Here is an 8,609-nt window from a genome sequence, read left to right on the forward strand (position 1 = left end):
TCAAAATCCACACGCGGCACTCCAATGGAGCATGGTTGCCTGATGTTCTTACCGAACTTCCGGCAGGTCTCATACAAAGCTCTTCATCAGTGTTCGACCGGTTCGATCATCCAGCAGAAGTACGGGATAACTTGAAGCGTGGTTTGTTACCGGATGCATTGGGCATGTACCACAACGTGGTTGTGTTTCGTGCCCTCACACTCGAAGGTTCACGATTGTACGCGGTGCTGTACCTCCTGCACCTAAACAACGAACACCACATTGTACGACAAGAAGTGCGCCGTATTCTCATCGAAGACCTTGCTACGTATACTTTCAATCCACCGGAAATGGAAGGAAATACATTTCACTTTGGATACCGACTGGAAGAGGGCAAGTATCGCTTGAAGGTGGTCAAGCATACGGGCAAGATCCTGGAGGAGGTCGAGAAGGTTAAGGAGCAAGTTGAGCAGGAAATTCGCGATCAACCGCGGGCACCGGAAGGTGAAAAACAACGATATCGCCAAGAGGTTAATGATAAGCTGAATTCCCAGTTGCAAGAGTTATATCAGAACATCACCACTCAAATACCGTTTGCGATCGATCCAGGAAAGTTCGGTACGATCATCAACGAAGGTTATATCCTTACCGCCAGCCATAGGGTGCAGTTTGATGGAGGAGAGTGGAATGAAACGCGAATCGCACAATCCGAGATCACACTCGACCAGCTATCGCTGCCGCTTGGTTTCGACTATCGGCTCACAAAGGAACACCAGAATGCTACCTTTCAGTTGCAAAAGACCGATGGATCAGTCGTGTTTGACACTGAAACGCGTGATCCAGATGAGCTCTACATAAGATATCCTGGCTATTTGGCTACACAAACAAATGCCAGCACATCGATGCAGTTTTATCATTTTGATCGTGCAGAGCTCATGCAATTACCGGCAAATGAGACTCTCAGCAGGAATAGCAACGCAATGGCCATGATTAGCACCTCCAACGATGGCAAGGAGCTGTTGGTTCGTTCGATCAAGTCGTTCAGTGTTACAATCCAGAATGTTATCTGGTGTTATGAGCTCCTGGATTCTCGCAAGGAACGGAAGTTGGCTTATCACTACGAATTTGATACTGGCACAGCAATTCCTCACGGCAGCGACTTCTTACTAACGGACGTCAAAATAACTCCAGTTCATCGCAACGCTCCGTTCGGATGGTTCCAGGAGCGATACAATCTAACAGATTCCTCTCAGAGCACAAAGGCCGTGTTTGACTCCGCGGGAAAATTCGTAAAAGTGTTAGAGCAATCGTCGTCTACCGAAGCTCAGGATGAAACACCAGTCGATCAAGATGGTACACTGCTTGCCCGTGATGGGAGAACTATCATTGCTGATGTTCGACCCTATCGCTTATCGGAAGATTTGGTTTCGTACTATGGCTTTGAGCCCTATGAAGTAAACGTCCGCGGATCGGAAGGTCAACGTCGCTGGACTTGGAGCAATGGAAAAATATTGGAAGAAAGGGGTAATCATTTCCTAAGATTACAGAAAGGATCTTCTCTAAGTGCCATATTTCAACCGGCGAGTCCTGTCGATATGTTGTCAGTGTCATGCTGGTTACGCACATCGAGCAACTCGGGAAATCTTGAGAACTCATTACTGGTACACCAAAATGGAAAAACTGTAAAAGGACAGGTACAATTTACCGTTGAAGGATGGAAGTACATCGAAGCATTTATCGACAGCAGCGCCCGATTTGATATAAAAATATCAGCTTCTGCAAATAGTAATATGGATGTAGATCATTTGAGAATTTCTCCTATTCACCTGAACCTTGAAGTCCAAATTTACGAGCATTCCACAGGCCTTAGGCGATCAACCATGCATGCCTCAGGTTTAATATCTCACTATCTGCACGATCTGTATGGTAAGGAGATTGCTCACATAACGCAAGAGGGAATCTTGGACAGTTTTACATTCCGTTCACGTGCGCACAACACTCGCATTGATTTGGCGCCATCATACGGAGAGCTGCTGAAGGCAGTAAAGGCAAATAGTTATGCTGGTGTATTCAAACATGTATCGGATACAGTAGTCCTTAGGTTCCATTATGCTGGATCAGATACCGGAACCGTAACCATTACGTTCGACACGCGAATCTTCATACTGACAGTTTCCCGCGAAGAGGCAGTATTGCGCCAAGGCCAGAATAACATTAAAGCACTACCCACAGAAGGAGAACTGGTATTCTTCTGTACTGGAACTCGGTTTAGCGTCTGGGTCGAAGGTAAACTAGTTTTGGAAAGTTTTGATACAATCATTCCTCTCCAACACTACCGTATAGAGAGTTCAAAAGTACACGTTTGGGAGGCAATCTTGCTGTACGATGCAACTGTGAAGGTGATGTACAGCAACGATTTCGGTCTACCCAGGCAGCTGGTAGAGCTGAAGGGGTTAAGCTCAGTGGCTATACAAGAGATTCTGTACGACGAGTTGAATCGTCCAGCCATCAAAACCAAGTGGACAGAACTGGATTGTGGAGACTCGCCTGTACTTTTTGCATATCGAGATAATTTTGTTCGAAATGAATCGCTTGTTTGGAAAAGCGGACCATTAGCAGGATTGGTCGCCGAACTCAATGCGGACTGTGAGGGTTATCCCTTTAGCAGGACGGTGTATGCCGCGGTACCGTTGGAGGATCAAAAGATAATACAATCGTTCCCAGGAAAATCATTCGCCATCGACAGTCCCTTTGCGAAACATTTTGATACTCCCTCACAGATAGAATTTCTGGAAAATTTATTCCCAAACGAACTAGGATATAGATACAAGTACGAACGGTATCCTGACCAGTCCGTTTACGTCACGGTGCACGATAGCATTCGTAAACTAAAGGTGGCTAATTACGTCCGCACCCATGACGGTGACCATCGACTAACAACGTACCAATACGACTCCCAGAATCGTTTGATTGCACAATTGCCTCCAACATATCACGACGAGGCCGACACGTTCTCCAGAATAGAACCATTCGAGGATGGAAGCTATTCCCCAGGAGAACTGCAGCTACAGCATACCTGGGGTACGCGGTACGAGTACGATCCACAGAGTGGTCTACTTGTCTCGAAACGAACTCCCGATTCGGACAGGGTTCAGTACATGTACACACCAGAAGGGCTGCTCCGATTTGTGGTATGGCCAAGTCAGCAGAAGGTTATGTACTTCACCTACTCACCCGTCGGGGAACTAGCAGAGAAGGGTATGCTCGAGATAAAAGTGGACAAGTTACGGGCATACCTGGCAAATGATGCTGTATTACCACCTTCAACGAACATTGTGTCATTTGATCACGATCTAACCGATCTGGCTCCACAGCATCGCCATCATGTACAGAGCTCTTGGAAGAGAACGAATAACAATACACTGGCAGAAATACTATTGTTCGATCAGCAGGAGCAACTGATCTCGAGTACGCTCTTCTCAAACAGTAACCACTCGCTATCGATTTCGTACACATATCGTAAAAATCATATCCATGAGCTTCACTATCCCATCAAGGTGCTGGACAAAGGTTTTCGTTTACGGTACAGCTACGACTTCCGAGGTAAGGTTGTGAGCGTTACGAATGTTGCGAGTGGTGAGACGTATGTAGCAATAGAAAATAACGCACTGGGTCTACCGAGAACACTTACAATCCAGCCAGGATCTTCGTATAGCTATCGTCGTCACTTCATCTACAATGAACCGGGTTATCTTACAAAGATCGAGGATCCTTATCTGACCGAAACCATCGATTATACAGGACATGGCTACGGCGGTATGCCGGTAGGTGATGGAACGGTTCAGATGACCCACTTTAATGCTACCTGGCATAGCCATAGCAATGCACGGTTGCTGCAGCTGAAAGCCGCCCATTTTGGACCACGTCGTTCGAAGCTATGTTACGAGGCGCTGAAATCATCTGGATATGTGGATTCACGTGGTAGACCTACGCGTAGTTTATATCCGGCACTCGAGCTCAGACTACCGATGTTATGCCAATTGGGAACGTATGGACATCGTACAGCAGCGCTACTGAATAGTCACGGATTTCCACAGCTCTATGGGCACCGATATGACTATGGAAGCCACAGACAGATGATTCGGGCGAAATATTTCCAGAACGAGGAAGAAGCAAAGTTTAAACCACTCCATAGTACCTCCTTCTTGGATATTGATGGATTGGATGTAACGGCAGCGACCGCCATTTGGAGTGCTCTAAACCAAGCCGGATTTATACACAGTGACTGTCGTCGTCAGCATGCTATTGCCCTTACCGAGTGCCATGGTTTACCTGGAAAATCACTATTTCATTCCATCATTAGTCAGCATTCCAAAGGTGCCCTATTGGGAGGATTACTGTTGGTGATGATGAAGGCACGAAAGAACCTATTAGAACCCGATTTTCAAAGGATGTGTTCGGCATGGTATCGGGACGAGGTAGTGGATCCTAGCGCATCGTCCTGCACAGCGCTATGGAACCTGCTTTTAAATAACAATTTCGTTGGTATAAACTCGAACCACTCTTTGAATGCGCTTAGCCCACAATTGCGAGAGCTCCTGAAAAACTATAGCATCCATCTCCCTGCCATCGTTGGTTTACTGTATCGTAAGTTTGGTACTGCTCTTGGACAGAGTTCGGCCGATGTCCAGTCTTACGGAATCGACGGTAACGGAAACCATCGTCACTTTTATACCGGTTTCCGGAGGCACAGATTCGATTACATCGAGGGCACTAACAAGATTGCTGCTGTTTACCGGATGAATCTCACTGCCGAAAATGGACTGAAGGAAGAACGACTTCCAATGGAGCACAACGAAGAGGGAAGTGTTACTCGAGCGCTACATAAAGGCATCCAACGAATCACCTATGATCCCCTGCTTAACCGCCCAACAGAGATCGCCATGACAGATGGAAGACGAATCGTATTTGACTATAATGTACGAGGTCAGCGTTTATCAAAGCGTTGTTACAATCACAGCGGAAGTTTGACTCGGAAGAAGTACTACGTCCGTGATGTGCATGGAAAACCGTTGATCGAGTACGATGTTATGTATGAGGGGTCCAAACAGTCCTCACACGTACGAGCTACTATCTTCATTTATGCCGACGATCGGTTGGTAGGATTCATACGGAACGATCAGTTCTACAGTGTTTCACTGGACCACGAGGGTTCTATTAGGCTGGTGATCCGCAACGGAGAGGTGGTGGCTGCGTACGACTATCTACCTTACGGTGAACTGCTACGCTCGTATGGTGAGGATCCCGATGGGCAGCTCGATTACCGTTTCACGGGTAAGGAATGGGACGAAGAGACCGGATTATACGATTTCCATGCAAGATTGTACGACCCGGAACTAGGACGCTTCTATCAGATGGATCCCAAGGAGCAGTACGCTAGTCCGTACGTGTACGCCGGAAACTCACCGGTGTCCCTAGTTGATCCCGATGGACAGTTTGCGTTCCTTGCAATCGTCGTTTTTGCCGCTGCGGGAGCGTATCTGGGTGCTGCATCTGCCAACAACTCGTGGGATCCTAGGAAATGGACTCTAGAAAAGGCTCTTCTCGGAGGTGTTATTGGTGGCCTGATAGGTGGTTTTGCACCGGCTGGCTTCGCCGGATCCTTCGCAGTGCTATCTGGTGCATTTGGTTCAATTGCTGCTACTGGCATTTTAGTTACATCGACCGTTGGCTTTGCATACTTGAGTACAGCCGCAGCCAATGGGAACTGGGACCCCAGCAAATGGGACTGGTCGAAGCCCGGTACTTGGGATGCTCTCTTCACCGGTGCCATTACCGGTGGTGGAATCTTCCATTCCATAGGCAACGTGCGCAATGTCTACAATTCACTCAGCGGGATGCATCGCACCGGATTCGTGCTGCTGACGGGTGGTCTCAGCGGTGGCATTTTACTGTACTCTGGTAGCAGAGCCAACAATGGCAGCTTACTGTTCTGGGAATGGGACTGGAGTAAACCGACGACCGTGTGGAGCGCTGTACAGGGGGCCAATTTTGGACTGCAGATATCACCGCAACTGGCAATCAAAGTTCCCGAAATTGTGCAACGTTTCGATAAAGTCAAGGAAATTTTTAAAGCACTGAAAGCGAAAGACTTTAAAGGCGCCACGGCATTGGTTAAGGACGAAGTAAAAGCCTGGCGTAATATCTATAGCTCCATCTCAGGGAACGACCTAGTTCAACACGGTGTATCTCCCGATTTGATGGAAAAAGCGAAAGCATATATGCAGATGCATGGAAAAGAAGAACTTTTGGAAGTGATTGAATATGTTTTGACTGGCCAATCAATTCTTCTAAAAATCATCGGCAATGATCGGCGGGATCGTCGAAGCATCACGTTTCCTGCCTTAACAATTGCCAATGTGAGCCAGCTTAGCACAAGTTACTCGTCTTATGGAAAATTAAGCCTCGATACCAACCTTCCGCTGATGATCTCTAGTTCAAACAGAATATCAAGCTGGATCAACAATCTATTCCATGGTATATTGACCGTACCGAATCTGTTCCATCAATTCGCTTCTACTGAACCAAGTAGAAACGTCCAACTTTTTATGAGTGTCAAGGAAGATGAGCAGAGTAGATTCTTCCATGTTCCTAATTGCTTTTACCAACCACAGAATAAGGCAGGATTTAACAAATCCACGTGCTACGAAAATCACGGAATATCTCACATTTTCGCCTACAATCGTATCGACATACAACCCATCACGGAGGATAGTTTTTCGATTTGCTATCCAATAGAGTACGAAGGACTCCCATCAGTAGCGTGTTCAGGAAACAACACCACTTACGTTTTCACACCGTACCGTATGCATATCAATTATTTGGATCATTTGAATGGCACACTGACCCTACTAATGGTACTTCCCAGCATCACTAGCACCCTTACAACATTTATTAGAAACATGGTGAATGGTACCGTAGTAAGCAGCCATAAGCCCTCCGATGAGGTTTCCAAGCACGAAATGCTGCAACTAATTCAACAGCAGGAAAGCGTTAGTAAAGCGGTTAAGAAATACCAAATGGCAGCAGCAGGTGAGTCGGGAAATTGGCGCTGGGTTGAACACATATTGGCAGATATCGATGAGGAAATTCACTCGTTTGTCTCGAACAACGGGGCTTCTCGTGAGAAGTACCAAGAACTGCAGGAACGTATAGCTGCACTAGATGAGGAGCTAGCTGAATCCAGAGAAATCATGCTATTACAATCCAATAACGGAGGTGCAACACAGTCAGCGCAAATAACGGAAGTAAATCGTAGACAGTCGGATTTATCAATCAATGCTAAACGTATCGATGGAGTTGCCACACTCCAAATCGCGGTTGACAAATTTATTTCATCGTATAACTTTCTCCAGTAGCCGTTCTATGCCAAATCGAGAAGAAACAGCTATGTAAAGAAAATAATTATATCGAGTATCCATATCATATTAATTTCTATTATATTAAAACTAATTGAATAATAAAATTTGAATTTTCCTAATGGTGCGTTTTCTTATTCGAAGGTAGCAAATAGTAGGAACTCCAGTGCACTACTGTTCGCAGCGTGTAAGGTCTGTATTTTTAGTTTTGGTCCATGATACAATGTTAAACGTTTTCACGTTGCTTATTTTGATCAATCATCGTTGAAATAACCGAAAATGTAATAGCCGAAAATCGGCTCATAAGTACATGCAGCACGTACCCACAAATGTGACCAACAAACCGAAACTCTGGCCGAAACTTTGGAAACGAACCGTATTTCAGTCTTCAACGATTACTGTTATTTTACAACAAAGTGCTTTGCAGTCCTCCAATTTATTTATGATTTCATCTAATTCCCAGAAAGTAACTGAAATATTTACACCACAATTCAAACATTACACCACAATTCGAATATTACGCCGCAACGATTCCCACGTAGCAGAGTGACCGTTTTCTCTCTCGCTTTACTGCGTTAAATCCATTATAACACTGAAAATTGAAAGATTAATACCTTCAGCAGCAATTTCATGTTTTTATCCTGAGATTTCGATACATTATTCATCGTTAAAACGATTTTTGGTATTTTTAACCAGCTTTTCCAGATTCAAATCGTCTTAGCATAAAATGCTGGTTTCGTGAACACAAACACCAACACCGAAATATGTTGCAATCCTTCTCTTTCCCTCTTTTGCTTACTTTTTCGTTCTGTCTCTCTCATCCTGTGTACGATTGCTCTGCGCGGCTAGAACCAATACCCACACAAATATGCACAATAGATTCGTCGTGTACTACGTCGTCAAAATCATCAAATCCGATGGTCACACTGCTTTCGTTTCGAAACAATCCCACGGGAACTGGTCTTTAATGAAACAATATTTTTTGTTCAATTTCATCAGTACAAGTCTAATCGATCGCCCTGGTTTGCATGTGGTTTGAAATACATCTCTCGAAGATTTTCTGACGACTCGGAAAAGGTTTCAGTTGACTGGTTGCGTCTCTTGCGGCGGTTGCGGCTGTTTGTAAATTTGTGCCGAATCGAGGCAAGTGTCGCATTCATTGTGCCGGATCATTATTAAACGTTTCAGCGGAGCGATTGAATTCAGGCAGCA

At 45.4% G+C, this 8,609-nt stretch overlaps 1 protein-coding gene across 3 annotated transcripts in view; it reads left to right on the forward strand.

The window, feature by feature from the left end:
- The first annotated feature begins 8,063 nt into the window (after positions 1–8,063).
- LOC125952285 (serine-rich adhesin for platelets) overlaps positions 8,064–8,609 on the forward strand; it is a 35,697-nt gene continuing 35,151 nt past the window's right edge. For all 3 annotated transcript variants that reach the window (XM_049681674.1, XM_049681673.1, XM_049681675.1), the window contains exon 1: positions 8,064–8,609. This exon is cut by the window's right edge. The gene's annotated coding sequence lies outside the window, so the exon portion shown is untranslated.

Source organism: Anopheles darlingi, chromosome 2, assembly GCF_943734745.1.
Source record: "Anopheles darlingi chromosome 2, idAnoDarlMG_H_01, whole genome shotgun sequence".
Taxonomy (NCBI): Eukaryota; Metazoa; Arthropoda; class Insecta; order Diptera; family Culicidae; genus Anopheles; species Anopheles darlingi.